The 24,200-nt window shown below is 39.5% G+C and overlaps 1 long non-coding RNA gene across 2 annotated transcripts; it reads left to right on the plus strand.

Moving 5' to 3' along the window:
* The first annotated feature begins 13,849 nt into the window (after nt 1-13,849).
* LOC133863027 (uncharacterized) lies at nt 13,850-23,995 on the plus strand. Of its 2 annotated transcripts, XR_009899351.1 has the most exons (5): nt 13,850-14,022; nt 22,435-22,516; nt 22,711-22,813; nt 23,688-23,763; nt 23,855-23,995. It is a non-coding gene; the product is annotated as an uncharacterized LOC133863027 (long non-coding RNA). The 2 variants fall into 2 exon arrangements; XR_009899350.1 differs by having other exon boundaries at nt 22,435-22,813.
* The last annotated feature ends 205 nt before the right edge of the window (nt 23,996-24,200 follow it).

Raw genomic sequence — 24,200 nt, forward strand, 5'->3', positions numbered from 1 at the left:
AGACCTTAGAGAAATCCTAATGGCTCAAAGGGGTGGGAACGCGATTTAGCCTGAACCATTTGACAATGAACTAGATTCATTGATGTGTGTTTTAAATAGTACTCGCAAGCGCACGAATCGTTTGCAATATAGTGTGCAAGTGCGAGGTTGAATCCACAAGGAAATGGTCAAATATTAGTGTCTTGCTTGATTAACCCCATTTTAACCTAGTTCCAAAGGTTTGAGAAATGGTTGAAGAACAAAAGACTAAATAAAAGAGATTGTAATGAAATATGCAAATTAAAATGAACTAAGGTTAAGGAATCCACCAAACCAAATCCTACAACTCACACTCTTGATTTCCACTTGAACACCCAAAGAACATTAACCTTAGGGTGTTATTCAAGTCTCTTAACCATAAACCCAAGAACCATTAAATGAATCCAACACATTGACAAATCACAAAGAGTACCGATTGAAATCAAAACATCCAATGTATCATTCAATCACAATGGATATCATCATTCAAACCGATAAAACAATGTATTAGTCGGTTGAAACACATAAAATGTCCTCTATCCACCACTAACCACATTCATTGCAAAAGATAAAGCTTTAAATGAATGGAACTTGAACAACTAATATGATATATCATTAAATGTGCAAGTGGTACAGCAAGATTGTGAGTGTCATCAATGGAAAGGTTTCATCCTCAACCCTAGTTGAGGTTACTAGCCTTCCATGACTAAGAACACCACAAGAAAATGATGAACAACCATGGAAATGAAAGAAAAAGCTCTACAAAGAGAAAGTATCTGAAAATAAACTATTGAATTACACTACAAGAAGCACGAAATTAAACCTATCTACAGAGTTTCTGCTCTATTCTTTCCTCTCCTACTCTCTCTACTCTTTTCTCAACAAGGGGCATGGCTATGGCTTTTATAGAAGAGAGCTAGGGCAAGAAATGACTCCTCTACCCTCCTCTAGGGTTCCTCTGCTGCTAGAGACAACCCCAAACATGAAACCACCGTGTTCTGCAGCGGAAATCAGAGGGAGGACTGCTTTTTGGTTTCTGATTGGGCGTTCTGGCGCGCTCTGCAAAAGCAGTTTTTGGGAAATTTCGATCGATCTACTTTTATTTCGATCGATCGACTTCGGGCAAATATTCGATCGATCGAATTTTAAGTTCGATCGATCGACTTGTCAGGGTCTCCGAATTTCCAGCTATTTCCTTATGAAATTTGTCATTCCTCTCTTATTGTCCTACAGAAACAGAAAACACAAAAACTAACCAAAACATTAGAAAATAACAAGGCTAAAGGTCTAACTAGTGCAATTCAAGGGGTCCAAATACACAATATTTGGCACTCATCAAATACCCCCAAACTTACATTTTGCTAGTCCCTTAGCAAAAACAAAATGAAAAACAAAATCAAAGCATGAAACATAAGTCCTCTTACGTGGGAGAAACGATTGCATTTAGCATATGCAACAAGCCTTTTAAACCCCTAGGACTCCCTAGTGGACGAGTGAAGTCTCGTGAGGGTTTGCCAGAAATGGTACCCACAAACACTGAAATGCCGTATTATCAATTGAGCGAAAATCATCATTCAAACACATGGTTCACACATCATGAGCATGTTTAACAAAATGAATATCACATTATCATGTTATCAAAAATCGATCAACTCATAGATGGAAAATTGAGACAACACATGTTCAAAAGTGTAAGGTGTGAATAACATAGAGTCATGGGGTTTCGATTTTCCTCAAAGCACATATATCCAAAAATTCGCAGGACTTCCGTCAAATAACCAAGGCTTAGCTTACATTTATTATCATTTATTATTATTATGTGTCGGCTGTGCAATGTTTGACTCCTTTAAGCTTTCTAATTGACCTATGTAACGAGTGTTGGGCCAGTGACTCCCAAACCAGATGGTCTTAGGGCACTAGATGTAAAAACATCCCTAAGGGCTTAATTATTCAAGTCAAAAAGGCTACGAAGTCAAACTAGCCAAACAATCATCCAAGCTAAAATTCTCATCTTTTTACGCCAACACCCAATGCTTAATGAGGCAAGGGGCCCGGTTACTCAATGAGAAGTCAAATTGGTGATATTATTCTAAGCATTTATTTTTATTTTATTTTTTTTAACAATAAGCCAAGGTTTCATCAACAAGTCATCCTACAAATCTCAAGACATATAAATTTTAATTCAAATCTCATACCCCACAAAAACAATGCTAATGTGCTTGTGCTAAATAAATTAAACATGTCAAGTCTCTCTAATCCAAAGATGAGTCAAAAGATCTTAGATTTTAATGATATGCAAAATTCAACATGTTAAACAAACCAATGAGGTGCAAACCATAGTAAGATGTAACCATGCTCAACTAACAATAAGGAATTTTTTTTTTTTTTTTTTTTTGAATGAGTATTAACAGGGCAACAAAACAAGAATTAAATGAAAACAGACAGAAATGTCTACCCCACCCCCAAACTAGAATAACACATTGTCCCCAATGTGGCTAGAGATACAATACCGAAGGGTGATGCAAGTTGGGCACACTGTAAGAGAAGCGCTCCCCCAAACTTGAATGGCAGACACTGTCCTGAAAATCACAATTAAAACACAAGAAAATCAAATGATAGGAAAATGATGAGGGTTGCCTCCCACAAGCGCTAAGTTTTCAGTCTTCAGCCAGACTTTCCATTCTGACGACAATCACTCCGAGTAACTCGGGTCCTCTAAAAGGGTCGTCTCAACCTCCGAGATCTGTAACTCCAAAAATGGCTTCAGTCGTTGCCCGTTCACCTTGAACGTGCTGCCATTTTTTGGATCCTCAATCTCAATGGCCCCATAAGAAAATACTGATCGAACTATGAAAGGGCCTGTCCATCGAGATCGGAGCTTCCCTGGGAACAGATGCAGACGTGAATTGTAAAGAAGGACTTTCTGACCAGGCTCAAAAGATCGTCTCAATATGTTCTGGTCGTGAGCCTTCTTCATCCGTGCTTTGTACATCCTAGCACAATCATAGGCATCGTTCCTCAGCTCTTCCAATTCATTGAGTTGGAGCTTCCTTTGTGAGCCAGCCTTTGTGAGATCAAAATTCAGCTGCTTAATGGCCCAGTAGGCTCTGTGCTCCAACTCCACAGGCAGATGGTATGCTTTCCCGTACACGATACGGTAGGGTGACATGCCAATTGGTGTCTTGAACGCTGTCCGGTATGCCCATAATGCATCGTTCAACCGGAGAGACCAATCTTTCCTTGACGGGTTCACCGTCTTCTCCAAAATCCTCTTGATCTCTCTGTTTGAAACCTCCACTTGTCCACTCGTCTGAGGGTGATAGGGAGTGGCAACCTTGTGCGTGATGCAATATTTCTTCATCAGCTGTTCAAAGACCCGGTTGCAGAAGTGCGTTCCTCCATCACTAATAATTGCTCGAGGAGTACCAAAACGAGCAAATATAGTGTCTTTTAAAAACTGGACCACAACTATGTGGTCGTTGGTCTTGCAGGCAACTGCCTCTACCCATTTGGACACGTAGTCCACAGCAACCAAAATGTACAAATAGCCGAAGGAGTTTGGGAAAGGTCTCATGAAATCAATGCCCCATACATCGAAAATCTCAACAATAAGAATCGGGTTGAGGGGCATCATATTTCGACGTGAAATACTCCCTAGCTTCTGACAGCGCCCGCATGAAACACAATAAGTGTGAGCGTCTTGAAAGATGGTAGGCCAGTAAAATCCGCACTGCAAAATCTTTGCAGCGGTCTTCTTCGCACTGAAGTGGCCTCCACAGGCATGATCATGACAGAAGGAGAGGACACTGGATTGGTCAGGCTCGGGAATGCATCTCCTAATGATCTGATCGGGACAATACTTGAACAAGTAAGGATCGTCCCAGAAAAAATTCTTCACCATGGACATAAATTTGGACTTATCTTGTCATCCCCAATGCAAAGGCATTTGACCGGTGACAAGATAGTTCACTATGTCAGCAAACCATGGTGAGTGAGTATGAGCAATATGCATCAACTGCTCATCGGGGAAGCTCTCAGAAATGGGGGCGGCTTCTTCCGTGAAGTCCACGGTAATCCTCGAGAGATGATCAGCCACCACGTTTTCGGAACCCTTTTTGTCCCGAATCTCAATGTCGAACTCTTGTAAGAGCAAGATCCACCGGATGAGGCGAGATTTAGCATCCTTTTTGGAAAAAAGATACTTCAATGCCGCGTGATCCGAGTAGATGATGACTTTCGATCCTAGGAGGTAGGATCAAAACTTGTCCAGAGCAAACACGACTACCAGCAGCTCCTTCTCAATGGTCGAATAATTCAGCTGGGCGTCGTTCAGAGTCCGACTTGCATAGTAAATGACGTGGGGAAGTTTGTCAACGCGCTGCCCCAACACAGCTCCAACTGCGTAATCTGACGCGTCACACATGATCTCGAAAGGTGTGCCCCAGCTCGGGGGCCGAATGATGGGTGTGGACGTCAGAATTGCCTTCAAGGCCCAAAATGCCTTCTTGCAGTCCTCGTCAAAAATGAAAGGGGCCTCCTTCACCAACAATTTGCACAAAGGCCGGGCGATCTTGCTGAAATCCTGGATGAATCGCCGATAAAATCCTGCATGGCCCAGAAAAGAGCGAACCTCTTTCACCGTCCGTGGGGGCGGAAGGTTGGATATCAGATCTACCTTCGCCTTGTCTACCTCTATCCCCCGACGAGAAATGACGTGCCCGAGCACGATTCCTTGTTGTACCATAAAATGGAACTTCTCCCAATTGAGCACCAGGTTCTTCTCTTTACACCTCTCCAAAACCAACGTGAGGTGGTGCAAACACTCCTCAAAAGATGACCCGAAAACCGAGAAGTCGTCCATAAACACCTCCAGAAAACGCTCCACCATATCAGAAAAGATGTTAATCATGCACCGCTGAAACATAGCGGGTGCATTGCATAAGCCAAAGGGCATGCGTCGGTAGGCGAACGTTCCGAACGGACAAGTGAAGGTCGTCTTCTCGTGGTCTTCAGGGTCCACAGGGACCTGGTTATATCCAGAATAACCGTCCAAAAAGCAATAATACTCATTCCCAGCCAAACGCTCCACCATTTGATCAATGAACGAAAGAGGAAAGTGATCTTTCCTGGTGGCGGTGTTCAGCTTGCGGTAGTTGATGCAGACTCTCCATCCAGACTGTACTCGAGTTGGAACCAACTCGCCTTCCTTGTTCTGCACGACTGTAACTCCAGCTCGCTTGGGCACGACATGAATGGGGCTCACCCATTTGCTGTCAGAGATAGGGTAGATGATGCCAGCATCCAACAACTTGATGACTTCCCCTCTGACGACTTCTTGCATGGTCGGGTTGAGCCTTCTCTGTGGCTCCCTCGATGGCTTGGTGTCTTCCTCCAAGTGTATCCTATGCATCACCACCGAGGGGCTGATTCCCTTAATGTCTTCAATGGTCCAGCCTATAGCTTCCTTATGCTCCCTCAAGACATCTAACAACCTCTCCTCCTGAGCGGTGTGAAGATCTGAAGCTATGATTACAGGCAAAGTCTCTGTTGGACCGAGGAACTTATACTTGAGATTGTCCGGTAAGGGCTTAAGTTCCTTCTTTGGAGGCTCAGGTACTGCTGCCTCCTCTTCCTTTTTGCTCTCCTGAGGAGCAAACTCCAAAACAGCATTTGCTTGCTCAAGTAGTACATCCAAGTCCAGATCCTCTCCAAATTGAGCAAGGCATGCTTCCAGGGGGTCTTGTATGCTTGATTCTTCAATGCTTTCCTCCAAGATTTCCTCTATCAAGCAGACATTGTTGATCTCATCGCACTCCCTCGGCTGTTTGCTGATGTTGAAAATGTTCAGCTCTACCGTCATGTTGCCGAAAGAGATCTTCATTACCCCCGTCCTACAGTTGATCAGGGCGTTAGCCGTAGCTAAGAATGGTCACCCTAGGATTACTGGTATCTGAACTCCAACGTTCTGTACCGGCTCGGTGTCAAGCACTATGAAATCCACGGGGAAGTAAAACTTATCCACCTTAATCAAAACATCCTCCACTATTCCCCGTGGTATCTTCACTGACCGATCAGCCAATTGCAATGTCATAGAGGTGGGCTTCAATTCTCCTAATCCTAATTGCAGGTAAACTGAATAGGGTAGGAGATTGACACTGGCTCCAAGGTCAAGCAGGGCCTTCTCAATGTGGCTGACTCCTATTGTGCAAGAGATGGTAGGACATCCAGGGTCCTTGTATTTGATGGGCAGCCTATATTGGAGGATTGAGCTGACTTGCTCGGTCAAACAAACTTTCCTCGGGACATTGTTCCTCCGCTTGACGATGATTAAGTCCTTTAAGAACTTGGCGTAAGACGGCACTTGTTGGATGGCATCCAAGAATGGAATGTTGATCTGCACTTGTTTGAATACCTCCCGAATGTCCTCGAATGTTCCTCCTTTCTTGGGCGCGAGAAGTCTATCAGGGTAAGGCGCCCTAGGTATAAACGGCCTAGGAGGAGGAGTCTCTATGGTCGGAGCTAATGTAGATGGCTCGGCATCTCTCTTCTCGACGCTCCTGCTTCCTTGTTCTCCTTGTGCAGCAGGGTTCTCTTCTGGTTGAACCACTTGGTTGTCCACTTGTTTCCCTGATCTAAGGGTGACAACGGCTTGCACATGCTCCTGCCCATGCACTGCATTTGATGAACTTCCCTCATGGAACTGCAACTTTGGATTCGGCACAGGCTGACTAGGGAGCTTTCCCTTCTCTCTCTCCCCCAAGTGACTAGCAATTTCCCCGATCTGGGTCTCCATCTTGGCAATAGCTTGAGTGTTCACCGTGGTAGCATTCTTCACTTCATTGATGGATTGGCCGGTAATCTGGATGAAGGCCTTAAGAGTGTCTTCCAACGAAGATTGTGAAGAAGAGGCAGGGGCTTGAGTAGGGTTTTGGTATGATGGTGCTGGCTGGGCTGGACGGCTTTGATGGTGAACTGGCTGATGAAATCCAGGGGGGTATTGAGTATGAGATTGGTGAGGAGCTCCCCCTTGAGCCATGGGCTGGTTTTGCTTCCAAGAAAAGTTAGGGTGGTTCCGCCACCCTGGATTGTACGATTCGGAGAAAGGTCCACTGGCTTGCTTTCGATAGTCGTTGAAAGCGTTCACTTGCTCCATTGGTGATTCGACAAAAGCTGGTAATGATGGGCAAGTCTGTGCTAAGTGCAAGGGACTAGCACAGATGGAACAACAGTCAACATGGAATAGGTTGGCAGCATTCATGGATTTGCTAACAACTAGGGCTTCGACCTTTTTGGTAAGGGCATCTATCTTCATTTTTAATTCTATGTCCTCCTTAACCTCATAGATGCCTCCCTTCTTCTGAATGCGAGCAGCTTTATCTCGACAGCTTGAAAAATCCCACTGTTGGGAATTGTCGGATAACTGATCTAAGGTCCTATATGCCTCTTCTCCCGTCAAACTTAGAAATGCGCCTCCGTTCATTGACTCGATCATGCTACGATTGGATTGAGTTAATCCTTGATAGAAAAATTGCACCAGTCTCCATTTTTCGTATCCATGTGGAGGGCACTTAATCAGCATATCTTGAAATCTCTCCCAACTCTCAGAAAATTTCTCATCTTCTTCTTGAGTAAATGAGCTTATCTCCTTCCTACACTCATTGACTTTGGACATAGGGAAGAATTTGTTGTAAAACTTGTTTAACAAGTTCTCCCAAGAAGTGATGGAACCAGGCATGTTTGAATCCAACCATGCTTTGGCCTTATCATGGAGTGAGAAAGGAAATAGCCTAAGATGCACAGACTCTTCAGAAAAATTTTGAAATTTGAAGGTGGCACAGATGTCCTTGAATTTCTTCACATGGCTATAAGGATTTTCGAGGTCTAAGCCATGGAATGCGGGTAGGAGTTGAATGACATGAGGCTTGAGGTCAAAATGAGTGGCATTGGTTGGGGGTAACACGATACATGAAGGAGAATTTGTTGCAACGGGTGCAAACAAATCCCTAAGTGTTCTAGTATGATCCACGTTTTCTCCCCGATTCCTCTCATTTTCATTTGCATGCATGTTATCTCCCATCTCAACAGAATTTCTAAGATTTCTCCTAAGAGTTCTTTCAATTTCGGGATCTAACGATGTCGAGTCTAAGTTCAATGATCTTCTACCAAGCATACACCAAACATACACAAATGTTTAACCAAAAGAAAAAGAAACAAACAAACCAAAAATAAAGAAAACAATTTGCTAATAGGGAACAAAGTTCTCCAAAGTACAATCTAGGCTAATTCCCAAGTAGGTGAGGGGGGTCACAATGGACACACTTAAATCCCAAGACCAATCCTTGCCAGAATTTACCTTGTCATTGCCCTTAGATTGCTAAGCAAACCCATACTAGCAAAATATTTTCTCTTTTTTTTTTTTTTTTTTTTTTTTTTATCAAAGAAAAATAACACAACTAAGATAAACTGTAAAGACTAACACAAATGCATACAATTTACACCAAGACAGCAGTAAAAGTAAAGACAGGAATACTTACAAGTTGGGATCAAAAAGAATTTTTGGTAAAAATTTTCTGCTACTGATCTTATCCAGGAGCTGCCTTCTGAGTTGAGGTCGATCGATCGAATGTAATGGTCGATCGATCGAACTAATATTCGATCGATCGAATATTCAAAATTTGCAGGTCCAAGAATAGAAACAGAAACAAAACAGAAAATCTCTTCTCTTTTTTTTTTGGAACAAAATACAGCAAATTGAGGATAGTATAAAACACAAACTAAACAGAATTTGAACTAAGTTATAATGAACTAAAAGGAAATTAAACAAGCAGCAAAATACTATTAAACAGAAACAAAAATGAACAAAATGTGAACAAAATGGATAAAAAAAAGTACTGGAACAGAGATACTCACCTAGTTCCGAGTTGCTGCTGTGCAGAAAGTCGTTCGATCGAAGTATATTTCGATCGATCGAAAGTCGATCGATCGAATATATTGTCGATCGATCGTCTTTTTATAGTGCAGATTCTAAGTCAACCGATCGAAAGTCGATCGATCGAATTTATTTTCGATCGATCGATTCTTCAGGGCACCCAGTAAGTTGCAGAAGCTGCAGAACAGATCCGGGAAAAACAAAGGAAAGACTTAGAATGCAGAACAGAAGCTAAACAACAGTAAAAATGAAACAAAAATCTATCTAACTAGTAGAAAAACAAAATCAATCAAACAAAAACCAATTTTTGAACCGATTTCCCCGGCAATGGCGCCAAGAACTTGATGTGTGTTTTAAATAGTACTCGCAAGCGCACGAATCGTTTGCAATATAGTGTGTGCAAGTGCAAGGTCGAATCCACAGGGAAATGGTCAAATATTAGTGTCTTGCTTGATTAACCCCATTTTAACCTAGTTCCAAAGGTTTGAGAAATTGTTGAAGAACAAAAGACTAAATAAAAGAGATTGTAATGAAATATGCAAATTAAAATGAACTAAGGATAAGGAATCCACCAAACCAAATCCTACAACTCACACTCTTGGATTCCACTTGAACACCCAAAGAACATTAAGCTTAGGGTGTTATTCAAGTCTCTTAACCATAAACCCAAGAACCATTAAATGAATCCAACACATTGACAAATCACAAAGAGTACCGATTGAAATCAAAACATCCAATGTATCATTCAATCACAATGGATATCATCATTCAAACCGATAAAACAATGTATTAGTCGGTTGAAACACATAAAATGTCCTCTATCCACCACTAACCACATTCATTGCAAAAGATAAAGCTTTAAATGAATGGAACTTGAACAACTAATATGATATATCATTAAATGTGCAAGTGGTACAGCAAGATTGTGAGTGTCATCAATGGAAAGGTTTCATCCTCAACCCTAGTTGAGGTTACTAGCCTTCCATGACTAAGAACACCATAAGAAAATGATGAACAACCATGGAAATGAAAGAAAAAGCTCTACAAAGAGAAAGTATCTGAAAATAAACTATTGAATTACACTACAAGAAGCACGAAATTAAACCTATCTACAGAGTTTCTGCTCTATTCTTTCCTCTCCTACTCTCTCTACTCTTTTCTCAACAAGGGGCATGGCTATGGCTTTTATAGAAGAGAGCTAGGGCAAGAAATGACTCCTCTACCCTCCTCTAGGGTTCCTCTGCTGCTAGAGACAACCCCAAACACGAAACCAGCGTGTTCTGCAGCGGAAATCAGAGGGAGGACTGCTTTTTGGTTTCTGATTGGGCGTTCTGGCGCACTCTGCAAAAGCAGTTTCTGGGAAATTTCGATCGATCTACTTTTATTTCGATCGATCGACTTCGGGCAAATATTCGATCGATCGAATTTTAAGTTCGATCGATCGACTTGTCAGGGTCTCCGAATTTCCAGCTATTTCCTTATGAAATTTGTCATTCCTCTCTTATTGTCCTACAGAAACAGAAAACACAAAAACTAACCAAAACATTAGAAAATAACAAGGCTAAAGGTCTAACTAGTGCAAATCAAGGGGTCCAAATACACAATATTTGGCACTCATCATTCATCGTTATATTGTGTTCAACTCCGATGAGTTCCTTCATTTACGGATGTAAGTAGTGTTTACATATTTAACAGGATTAAAATACAATTATTAATAGTAATTAGTGCATAATTATATCCGCTGATTGTAGGATGCACAAGGACACGCTTAGGCGATCATGCACTAGGGTTCGCATTGCGGACGCTCTTATTAAAGCCCAACATCATGAGCAATTCTGCTAATGTTACCGTGCATATGTAAGGAAATAGTGGTATTTCATTATATAGTATATATACTGCGTGTTCAGTACATATTTAAGATAGGATTTGCATGCCGTAATTAACCAATGTGGTGTTTAATATTTGTAATACACACATAGGTTGATGGACTGGACAATCAACGTAGGGAGGAATTGGGCCATAAATTGGTTATGCACTCTAGAGGGTTGAAGGAGACAGCAGTAAAGTATAACAGGTACGTGGTCAATGGCAAACTGTTTCGCACACTTACCCATGATGTGGGAAGGAGGACTCAAAACAACGGCGTATGTGTGCCAACCGTTGAAGGCGAAATGTACTACAGGCAGTTAACTGATATAGTTGAGGTTGAGTACTATGACCAGACTAAGTACGTACTATTCAAGTGCAATTGGGCAAACCTCACGTTAGACAGGGGATTTAGAATAGACGATTATGGCCTAGTGTTTGTCAACTTCAATCCCCTCGTCCACAGGGGAGAACTGATTACTGATGATCCTTACGTGCTGACATCTCAGGTAGACCAATTATTTTACGTCAAAGATGGAAAGAACCCTGATTGAGTTTGTGCCATGAGGACAAAATCGCGAAACGTGTATGACGTTGGATAAGGGGAAGGGAGGTATGATGTAGGTGCTACCTATCACGAGTGCGTGCCGCTCGTATTAGCCACTACTGACCTACATGATATGAATGATGAATTCGAGCATGATAGGCCCGACATAGATCCGATCGAAGCTCCCGTTGGATGAGTGCTATATTAATTGCTGGTACAATTTGCTAAAATTCAATACACATTTTTAATTTGTGACACATAGTATATAATTAATGAGATCATTGTCTAATTTGCATGAATCACATTGTATAATTTGTATGTTCCTTACTAATATATAATTGGGTAGTTATACTTTTAACGTGTTTAATAATTTTTTAAAATTTGTTCGCAGGTTTCGATGGACCAGAGACCCCCTCCTTGTGCACACAGGGCACCACGCCCACCCGTGCCCTCCACGACCACGTCCACAGCCCAAGGGTCACTTTATACAGCGCCATGGACACACCACCCAGATGACGCTTATAGACCATTATTGCCGGGTACTGCGGGGATGGCCATGTCAGATCATAGGCAGACCGGCTCCACTGGATATTCTTGTTCTCCATATTCAGAGGAGCCGTCGTTCTCGCAGCTAGTGATCACCTCACTGGGTCATGTAACTCGATGGTGGGTACGAGAGGGTCATGATGGGCTTAGCCAACATAGTTAGGCACACATGCCGTACATTCCGTACCCCTAGTCTGGACCTGCGCCATGTGGATCTGATAATGAGACGCAGGATGATAGGTTTTCGCTGTCACAACCGAGGCCGTGGCAAATGCCGGCCACGAGGGTGAGATAGATGTCGGCACCAGGACAGAGCTTGATGCCCGACTCTGGGGGAGAGCCAGGTGTCGCTTTCTTGGGAGAGTCAGATGCCCCATGAGGGGGGGACTTCACAACGTTGGGTCCCGATCACTCGCCCCTCGATAGCCCACATGATATGCTATTATCAGACGACGACCAGCAGCCTTCCTCGGGGGACGGGTTGATGGTATGTTTATGAAAGATGTTTCAATATACATTGGCATTTTACATTAATTTATTTATTTATTTTTAAATTTTAACTCAGGGTTATGTTTTTTGTTGAACTTATAAAATTAATGTTTAAATTGCATGTGTAGGAGGAGTTTTATCTGCTAGTATCTGTAGATTTGCACAAGGCGCAACACGAGGGGTAAGCTCATATTGGACGCAAGCACCGTTCGTGGAAGGCCTCATTTAAAAAAGAGCTACATATTCGAAAGGGTGACACGCCCGAAATTATACGAGCAAGCGTGCCGGACAAATTTTTTGACAAGTATGACTCAACAGATGGGGAGAACTTGCTAAGGGATTGGTGCACTGAGCAGAAAAGGGTATGTAGGTCTTTGATTGTATTACTATAATGGTGAATTTTCAATAACTGTTTAATTAGGTTTATTACTATTTTAAATGTGTCAATGTTTAAATATTATGAAATGTTTACTGTGTAGGTGACTAGTGAACAGATGAAGCGGATGCGGGAACAGAACAACCTCCCCCATTGCTTGGGATCGAAAAGCTATGCCAGATTTAATTATGATGAGGTATGAACATATATATGTAGATTTTATAATATTAGTATATAATTCTTCTTTTAAAAATTAATATTGCTGTTTGTTATTTATTTCAATTTGATGGCGACAGGAAACTACTTCTGGCACAGCCCCCACTCTAGCGGAGTCGTTCGTGAAGACGCACACTAGGAAGGACGGCATTCACCCGAACAAACATACACGGGTCCTATGTGTATGCTACTGATCTATTTTACTAATATTTCTAAGTTATGCGTGTGATAAATTATTTATTGACTACATGTGTATTTTATGTTCACGAAGTACAGGAGAGGATGACACAGAATTTATCCAGTGATCCTGTCGCTACTCAGAGCGTGTCAGAAGATACGGTGTGTTGGGCACCGAACGACGTGTACGAACAGGCGTTGGGGAGGCTTAAGTACGTGGGGAGGGTTTGGCAGGTTGGCCCGAACGTTACTCCCATACGTGGGACGTGTTTCTCATACCAGGCTCGCTCACAAGGAGGATCATCCCAGTGCACATCTCGGCACTACAAAAAAAATTTTCATTAATGGCATTTTAAATGCTGGTGTTTATAAAAAACGCCAGCTTTGCAAAAGGTTGCTAGCATATTTAAAATATGCCAGTAAATTTTATTAAAAATCCTAGCATAAATTCTTATGCCATTAATGAAATAAGAATTGCCAGAATATAGTGGTAGTCTCTTTCCTAGCATATGAGTATGTGCCAGGAAATCATTTTTCCCCAAGGGGGGAAAATCGCGCGGGACGCTGAAAAACAATTGCTTCCTTATCAAGTTTGGTTTTTTTTTTTTGGGGGGATAAACACGCGCAAACGTGCAAGACCTCGATCTCTCTCTATCTCTCTCTCTCTCTCTCTCTCTCTCTCTCTCTCTCTCTCTCTCTCTCGATCAAGTATATATGAGTTTTCTTCTATAAATGTATATATCTGTCTCTCACAAAAAAATTTCTCTACTGCTCTCTCACAAATCTCCTCCTGAAATCTGCTCCACCATCGTTGATCGACGCCGCCAGCCCACCAGCTCGCCTCCCTCTAATCATTAGGTGTGTTTCTTTAGCTTCAATTTTCTGTGCATGGATTCTTGTTTTTTTTCTTTTAGAGAATACGGTTGAATTTGTTTAGTGAATGTAGTGGATTTTAGTTCAATTAGGTGTAATAATTGTTGGAGGCTAGCTCATTTGTGAAAACCCCTATATTTTCGTTTGGATTGGGTTCGTTTGTTTTGGTTAATTTTTCGTTATACATAGAAGATTCACATGTTTTATAAACATTAGAACAAAAGGGGTTATAGTCCCTGTTGCTTGGCATTTGGACATGATTTCGTTGTATAGTTTGTTTTGGGTTTACATAGATTGGGTGTTTGTTCTGTATATATACGGGTGTTTGCTTTGATTTTGGTTTTTTTTTTTTTTTTTTTTTTTTTTTTTTTTTTCTGTTAGTTTCAGCTTTTAGGTTAGATGAAGGTAGAAGAAGACGATACAGTGTCTCCTATTGTTCTCCAAAACGAGTCGTTTAAATAAATAAACAAAAGTCCAAAACCTGCCTTTGAAGCCTGCTCAGTACGTTGCTCCCTTTTTCTTTTTCTTTTTATTTTTTTTTTGCTTTAACACATCACTATTTGTTACCAACTTAAGATATTTATCTTTATCTATTATAATCTGCCAACAAAGTCAAAAAGGCAAAAGGCACTCAATGTTTCATTTTTTATTTTTTTTTGGAAATCAACTCAATGTTCTAGTTGTAGTTGATTTATTGAACAAAACTCAAAAGTCTGAAGCAAGTTCAAGCCATCAAATTGTCATTCTTCTTACACTAGTTATTTTAGTCTGTCAATTTTTTTTCTTCAAGCCGTTCAGAATTTAGATCAATTTTTAGCTTCTTCTTTTTTTTTTTTTTTGAAAGCCCCATTGGTGCACAGTAAAAAAAGTATCAGAACAGAGCAAAAAAACAAAAACTTTAGTGATGGACAAGAGTTGAAAATTCATACTTGGTGGATTTTCAGCAAGAGTTGAAGTAAAATTATAAATCACATACTGTTTGGACAGCCCATTTATTAGATCACCTAAAAAATCATCATTTTCAACTGCCCTTTTCATGTCATCAAATTATTGAATCCGTGATTTATTTGGCTTATTCTTAGATGTTAAGTTTATTTCTTGTCATCTTTTTGTATTATTGTTTTTTTTTTTTATTTTAATTTATGCAATGCACTTTTTACAAAAACAAACAAACAAAAACTAATACAGCAAGAGTTCAAGCAAAATTCGGGGTTCTTTCAGGAAGAGAAAGTGGACACAAATGGATATGAGACACTGTAATAAGTGCTAGAACAAATTAGCCAGTATAAAAACACATAATGGAACAAATATTGGACAAAGTAATCTATTCTAGTTATGGGTTGTACTTGGTGGGTCCATTTGGTTATTCCATTATGTTCTTTTATGGTTTTATTAGTCTCCTATTTTTATTTGTGTGTTTTTAACAGATATTTAGTTTGGTTTAATAGTATAAAAACACATAAATGAACAAATATTCAACAGAGTAATCTTTTATAGTTATGGGATGTACTTGGGTCCATTTGGTGCTATTGTGATATATAATATAATATGTATCTAAAACTCAATAAATCTACAATATTAGTTTAGTTATTCAGCTTAGTCAAATACTAGGCCTCTCATCTCTTAGGAAATATGCAATGTTAGATCAAACTAACACAAAAAGTGGGTGCAGCATGCTTTTAAGGAAATCTGTACATTAATTTTACTAAATCTGCAATATTAGATTTGTTAATCAGCTTAGTCAAATATTAGTCCTCTCATCTCTTAGGAAATCTGCAATGTTAGATCAAACTAACACAAAAACTGGGTGCAGCATGCCTCTAAGGAAATCTATGAATTAATTTCAGTAATTACTCAGCTTAGTTTATGAACATGCACTTTCAGTGTATATATAAGTTAATTAACCTTCATTTTTTAAGAGAATTTTGGTTTTTTATTTTTTTTCCCAGTGAATAACTTATCTATTAGTTTCCATATAACGAGATGACACTAGTTTCATAGACATTGTAGCTATCATTTCATTTAATTTCTACTTTCTCTTTTTATATTGTCTGGCCTTAAAATTATATGGCTTTTGTTAATCACCTTGAAGATTATGGCTTCTCTTTTTTCCTTAGGCATTAATATTGTTCTTATGTTTTTCTTAAAAGTCATAATATATAGTTAAGAGAAATATCTCTAGTCATAATATTAGACATCCATTTGTTCTAATTATACATCTTTGTTCTAATAATGATTGAAAATTCATAGTTATTTTAATTTATAGTGCAGTTTAGTGATGGACAAGAGTTGGATCACAATGCCTAGGTTTGATCCCAAGTATAGGAATGGTGTGTTACGCTTTATTGAGTTTGCACTAGAAAACACAAATACACCTGGGAGATTAGTTTGCCCGTGTAATAAGTGTTATTTTCAGAAGACACTACCTTCTAGTGATGTATACAACCATCTGGTATTGGGAAAAGGAGGGTTTATGCAGAGTTACACAACATGGTTCATGCATGGAGAACAACTGTTAACCGTTGCTGATCAAGTTAGTAACGCTCCAGTCAATATGGACCCAATTCATGAAGGCGACAGTGGGATGCAATCCCTCTTGCATGATACTTTCCCCATGCAAGATATTCGGGTAGATGAAGATGGGTCTCAGATGGGTGTGGAAGACGATAATGTAGCAGAAGAACATGATGAAGAATGCACTGAGGAAGCTAAAAAGTTATTCGAGTTGTTGAAAGAAGCAAACGAGCCGCTGTGGTCCGGATGCACTGATCACAGTATATTTAGTGCTACTATTGGGCTATTCAATTTGAAGTGTGAAAGTGGATGGAGTGACACATCGTTCTCAAAATTGCTGGGGTTTCTTAAAGGAATTGTTCCAAAAGATGCAAAGCTGCCTAAAGACACATATCAGGCCAAAAAATACATGAGGGACTTGGGGTTGGGATACGAGAAGATCCCTGCATGTCGCAATGGTTGTATGCTGTTTTGGAAGGACAACGAGAATTTAGAAAGATGTACAAAATGCAAAGCGTCAAAGTGGAAGCAGACCATGAGGTTGGATGATGATTCGTCACAAAAATCAAAAAGAAAACCGGCGAATGTATTGAGGTGGTTTCCTTTGATTCCAAGGTTACAAAGGTTGTTTATGTCAACGAAGACTGCTTCACACATGAAATGGCACTATGATCAGCGCACCAAGGATGGGGTACTACGGCATCCAGCCGATGGTGAATCCTGGAAGACATTTGATGAGAGGTACCCAGAATTTGCGATTGACCCACGCAATGTCAGGCTTGGCTTAGCGTCAGACGGATTTAATCCTTTCGGTTAATATGAGCAATTCTTATAGTACTTGGCCGGTAATGTTGGTACCGTACAACTTACCCCCGTGGATGAGCATGAAACAAGCTTCTATTATGTTATCCTTGATTATCCCAGGCCCAAGTGTACCTGGAATGAAAATAGATGTATACCTAGAGCCACTAATATCAGAACTGAAGGAATTATGGGATGTCGGAGTACAAACTTATGATGTAGCCACAAAGGGTTACTTTACTATGCGTGCGGCCTTGATGTGGACAATAAATGATTTTCCTGCATATGGTGACTTGTCTGGGTGGAGTACGAAAGGGCGCGCTGCATGTCCATGTTGTATGCATAATACCCGGGCGAAACGCTTAAGAAATGGACTTAAATTTGCCTATATGGGGCACAGGCGATGGTTGCCAATGAATCATAGGTTCCGAAAGGATAAGAAATTGTTTGATGGTACCCAAGAATTGGATCCTCCACCTATTGTGTTAAATGGAGAAGAGATCATGTCACAGTTAGGAGGAGTTGGATTTGTTGAAGATCAACCTTGTGTAGGGCAAAAGAGAGGGAGCCGTCGAGCTTCTACGGTGGGGCCAGTAAAGTGGAAGAAGAGGAGTATATTTTTTACATTGCCTTATTGGAAAGATAATTTGTTGCGTCACAATCTTGATGTTATGCACATAGAGAAAAATGTTCTTGACAATATTATAGGCACATTGTTGGGCATGAAAGGTAAGACAAAGGATAACTACGAGGCACGTCTTGACTTAGAAGAGATGGGTTTGAGAGGTGAACTACACCCTGTCCGAACTAGCCCTAACAAAACAATTTTACCGGCCGCATGCTTCACAATGTCTAATAAGGAGAAATATGACTTCTTGGCGATATTGGCAAATGTGAAAGTGCCAGATGGGTATGCTTCAAATGTAACACGTTGTGTGAAACTTAAGGAACGTTGTATTAAGGGTTTAAAAAGTCATGATAGTCACATCATCATGCAACAACTCATGCCAATTGCACTGCGTGGAACATTGCCAAGGAAGGTTATAAAACCTTTAATAGAGTTGTCTTCTTTATTCAGAGAGATTTGTTGCAAAACATTGCGATTAGAGGATTTGGATCGCCTTGAAGGTCGAATCTCATTCATTTTGTGTGATATGGAAAGAATCTTTCCGCCAGGATTTTTCACAGTGATGGTGCATGTTGTCATACATTTGGTTCGTGAATGTAAGTTAGGTGGACCCGTTCACTATCGTTGGATGTATCCTATTGAGAGGTACGACACAATTCATTCAATATAAGTTCTTTTATACTCCATAGTACTCGATTACACACTTTTATGTAATATGTATTAGTGTCTACATCGATTCAAGATAAATGTTCGTAACAAAGCTGCACCAGAAGGGTCTATTGCAGAAGGGTATATAACAGATGAACAACTAACATATTGTTCACGGTATTTGGAAAACGTGACAACGGTTCACAACCGGCCACCTAGACAGTTGGACGACTCTAGAGGGGCGGTTCGTACTGTCGAACTTGACGACACTACATTGAATCAGGCACATAGATATATCCTTTTAAACATCGATATGTTCGCTCCATATCGCACGTGAGTTGCAATTTTAATATCACGAGTAAAATATTGTTTAGATTATATGACTGAAATGCTGACGTTAATAGGTGAAATATGCAGGCTTCACGTTGATGCACTAAGTCGTTCAAGCGATATGGAAAGCGTAACGATAGAGGATTTGAATAAGAAGCATATTGAAGAATTTCCATATTGGTTTAAGGACTATGTAAGTGTTATGTTGCACGGTGATACACATGGTAAATTTATTGCCTACCTTTTGTGAAATTATATTCACTCTAATGATGTGACACCCATATCTCAGGTTCAACAAATGGACGAGCTCCGCTTAAATGAATTAGGGGAAAAGTTAAAGTGGCATGCCATAGGGCCTCTAAGAACAGCATCAGAATTTAAGCGATATGTCAGCAATGGAAATTTGTTTCGTACTATTGAGAACGATCAAGGAAAGACAACCCAAAATAGTGGAGTTAGTGTACTCGGTATAGATGGCCCGACATACTACGGCTTGCTAACTCGCATATTTGAGGTGCAGTATTACGATGGATCACGATACGTGTTATTCAAGTCTAACTGGGCGGATGTAACACGGGGTAGGGGATGGATGAAGGATGAATATGGTTTAATCCTTGTGAATTTCACTCACCTAATACACGTTGGTGACAATGTCGCTGATGATCCGTTCATATTGTCTTATCAAGCAACACAAGTATATTATGTTACGGACGATAGGAACCCAAATTGGGTTGCCGTAGTTCATACAAAAGCAAGAGATGTGTACGACGTCGGTCAGGGGGAATCAAATGAAGATACTGATGACACTTATCGTGAGTGCGAGCCTTTCGACCTTCAGATCCAAGATACGCATGCAGAAGAATTTGATAATTATGAGTTGGTTCGAAATGATATAGAAGGAACAATAGTAGATAATTCTACGGTGGTTCAAATAGGAAATACTTTCAGTTAAAATACTTAGGTAAATATAGTGTTAACATATTTCAATATGTGATAAATTTTGTTCATACTTTGACAATGTTTTTTAATGTGTTAATCCTATTATTTTGTTGGTTTCACTGCTAACAGGTGTTTTCATGTCTACAGGTATAAATGGCGCCTCGTAAATATAGACGTTTGATCAATTCAAAAGTTTCTGTACCGCTGCACCAACCAATAGGCACCGATGACGAGACCCAATCACCTGATCGGGAGACACAAGATTCACCCGCACCCATCACTGGACTTCATGCACAGTCATCCCCCACAACACATGACCTTCAAGAGTGGCCATCTCAAAGCACCCTGAAGGCCCAACAAACGACTTACAAAAGGGGGGTGGTCATGACTATTGGTATGCAATTTGTTTATGATTTAATAGTTTGGTTTACTTATATTTTAACAATTTGTTTTTAACATAAGTTCTGTTTAAATTACAGATGAGAATGGAATTCGTGATACATGTAGTGTAGGTGGAGCCAAAAATGTTTGGCAATTACGTGGTGAACTGCGGATTGTCATTCTAATGAATAATGACGGTCAGGTAGTTGGAGTGGGTAGCGAGAAGTTCCCTGGCTTTTGTTCTTCCATTGTGAGAACAGCTAGCTTATGCCCTCTAATCCCCAATGACTGGAGGTCTGTGCCAATTGACAAAAAAGAAGCAATGTGGGAAATTATTCACGTGAGAAAATGAATTTATATATAGATTTGCTTCATTTAGTTGTCTTTGTTAATTATATCTACTATCACTATTTGTTGGAAAGATAGTACTGACACCGTTGTGGTTATAACTTCGATGTAGAGGAAGTTTAAGTTTGAGACGAATCTTCCACTAGAAGTTGTAAAAAAACATGCATACTCGGAATTGTCAAAAAGGAGGAGGGAGTACAAATACGAACTTAAGAAGTCATTGAACATCCAGCCAGGTGAGTCTGCAGAGCATGTTATTGCCACGACTGATCCGCAATACATTAGCAACCTTGTTGATTTTGAAGCTGAAGTTCGACATTGGTGTGATCCCAAAGTGCAGGTAACAACGTATCTTTATTAACATCCCAACATTTGTAACGCTTATGTATCTCACTATTTTATTGAAAATATGTAGAGGAAAGCCCTTCAAAATAAGGAACGTCGGGACAAGCAAAACATTCTACACACATATGGGTCAAAGAGCTTAGCTAAGCTATATTTTGAATAGGTACGCATTGAAAGAGATATTGTGTGGGTGCTTGCATTAGATGGCCTTTAACAAAATTTATTTTGAATGTATGTTTTTGAATTCGTAATATGTAGGAGTCAGGATCAGGGAAAGGCCCTAACAGAAGCTCGTTATTTATTGAAACTCACACACACAAGGATGGCACTCCTGTGACAGCAGAGGCGGGGGATAAAATCGTATGTGTTTGATTTATTTTGTTGGTATAATTGCTCTTTTTCCAATTTTTTGGTTTTTTAATGGTTGTTTGAGGTTTTTTAAATTGGTGTCATAGAAGGAGGTGACATGACAAACCAGGGATTTGCTAATCCGTTTATCTTTTTATAGGCACTAATGAAGGAGATTATGTCAAAATTGTCTGCATCGACACGAATGCTCACACATGGTTGTATAGATTGGGATCCAAATGACGCATATGGACAAGTATTTGGCAAAGAAAGGCCTGGACGCGTACGCGGATTGGGCATTAGGCATGCATTTGACTCTAAGGCCACATCCTCTTCTGCACCACAAGTCCCATCTAACTATCCACAATATGTTAACTATGCTCAGTTTATCAAGGAATTTGAGGAATTTAAAGCTGCGTTTCAGAATTCGCTCCCATCAGTATATAGATAACATTGTCTTTAGCATATATAATGAATACTTTTTTTTTTCCTTCATATTATGATCAAAATATTTGCTCTATGTAGATGGTCAGTCAGCCAAACTTTGACTTTGATTATCGACCTATTCTCTCGAATCTCCCCGAATGTGTCACCAACGCAGGTTGTGACAATGATGGAGTGGATGGTGAGAAAGAAGATGATGGAGTGGATGATTAGGAAGAAGAATTTTGTGGGTTTTTTGGATGACAATGACTTTATTGTTTATGAATTTGTTTTCCAGAATATGTTTAAGTAATTAGTTTATCAGGATTTGTGTATGATGTTGGTTATTTTAGGGGTGATTGCTCTATATTGAATCTCTCTCTCTCTCTCTCTCTCTCACACACACACACAGTTACTGATCTTCGTTTGGACACGGGCTCGGAAGACTTGGACAAGTTACTTATTAACACTTTGTTTGAGGTAGTTTTTTATCACCCTATTTTGTGCTGTTTTTCATCATCTGCTTGATGACTTAATAATATATTTTTCCCAAGTTGTAACTAGAGAAAGTAGAAGCTCCCCTTTCATTCTATTTATGAAAGATGCTGAGAAGTCTGTGGTAGGAAATGGAGACTCATATATTTTATACTAGGAATTACATTCATTACATTGACTCTAGTTTCTTCTTGAAGGTTGAAGATTCAGAGGCTAAGAAGAATCTGTGCACTCAGCAGGATTTTCCCCACATGAATCCTTGATTCAGAGTAGTTAGTGGTACATGTATTGGTTATAAAAAAACAAAATATTTGCCCTTTTTGTTGCATTTTCAAGATGCTTGGGTTCTACTTTTTGTTAGTTGGAAGCTACTCTATCTGCTTGCTCTTTGTTCAGGATCTTTTCCTGCTTTCCTTTGGAATGAAATTAAACTTGTTTCATTAAAAAAAGAAGATAAATTTTTGTTGTTTTAGGATTTGGAGATTTCTTCTTATCGACATGCTCCTATTGTACCCCCATTTATGGCTCATGGAAATGGAATCCACCCTGTGCCTTTTCTTGATCCATCTATACCATGTAAGTCATTTTTCCTCAAGTAGTTGCAAATTTGTTGTTTACTTGCTATCTAGAAAGTGCTAAGTTTTAATGGGTTAATTTCCTTCTCCATTGTGCTATGATTTTCTATACATATATCAGTTGTTAAAATTAATGTGAAGCCTTGTGAGTTCCCTTTCTTGTTTTGTAGGCTAGCTTTGGGAAAACAGTAGCATGATATGCATGAAACATAATGTTTAGTTGCAAATTTTGGAGGAAAATAAATCCATATGAGACAAACTAACTAAGCCTTTAGGATACTGTTCAAATTACTTGTTGCACCTTAAGACAATTAAGCAGTAAATCAAAGTATTAGCTTGTATCTGGGCCGTGAATATATATATATGCTGCATATATTCTTAGAGAAATAGTAATATTTCTTCAAGAGCTAGCAAAGAAATCTGATTTCACTGTCATGCTTGTCTTTTGCTTTTGTTTCTACATTATACCATACTTGATAGAAGAGAGTAGTGCCATACATATCGATAAACCATAATTGTAATAGAGCATAGCATATTCACACTGTCAGAAGATGCAAACAGCAATATAGTCCTGATAAGTATTTGAATTGCAGGAAATATTTGTATCGCTCTAAAGCTTAGACCTATTTTGCTTTCTAAATAACAGTTTGTTATCTCATTTATCAAAGAAATAAAGAAGGAAACAAAACCACTAATGACTCATGCTAGTGCCCCCTTAAACTCTATTCTTGTCTTTCTTGCTCAGGGTTGATTGTGAGCTTGTTATCATTGACTCCCATTTAATGTAGAAAAATGTGCATAAGTTGCAAATATAATATATCTTCAACTTCTCCAATTGCTTTTGATAGATGATGCTACTTCACATGCAATGTTAGGTGGCAGCCCTACAGGAGTTGGTGGAATTTACAATTTGAGAGGATCACCACCGCTGTTGATTGAACTATTGTACAGGTTGTTGAATGAACATTGTGAGATTGTGCTGTCGCTAACAGAAATTGTTCATTTACAGCAGAATGATCTTACTGATTTTTTGATTTTTCAGGATAGTTTTGGAAGACTGCATGACAAGGGATAGTGTATGATGTAATATGTTTATCAGGATTTTTGTAATATGTTCATTATTTTGGGGGATATTGTTAAGCAGTGAATGACAAAGATATTAAATGAAGACTTTTTTGAATGACATGCAATGAGTACTTTCTTGTTTATGAATTTGTATATTATAATATGTTTAAGTACGTAGTTTATTAGGATTTGTGTATGATGTTTAATTCTTTGTTTATAAGGATTTTGGTGCTTTAGAAACTGATTTTAGAGTTTTTAAAAATTCCGGTTCTACAAAATTAATACAAATTAATATTAATTAAATAAAAATTATAAATTTTTGG

Source organism: Alnus glutinosa, chromosome 1 (assembly GCF_958979055.1).
Source record: "Alnus glutinosa chromosome 1, dhAlnGlut1.1, whole genome shotgun sequence".
Lineage (NCBI taxonomy): Eukaryota > Viridiplantae > Streptophyta > Magnoliopsida > Fagales > Betulaceae > Alnus > Alnus glutinosa.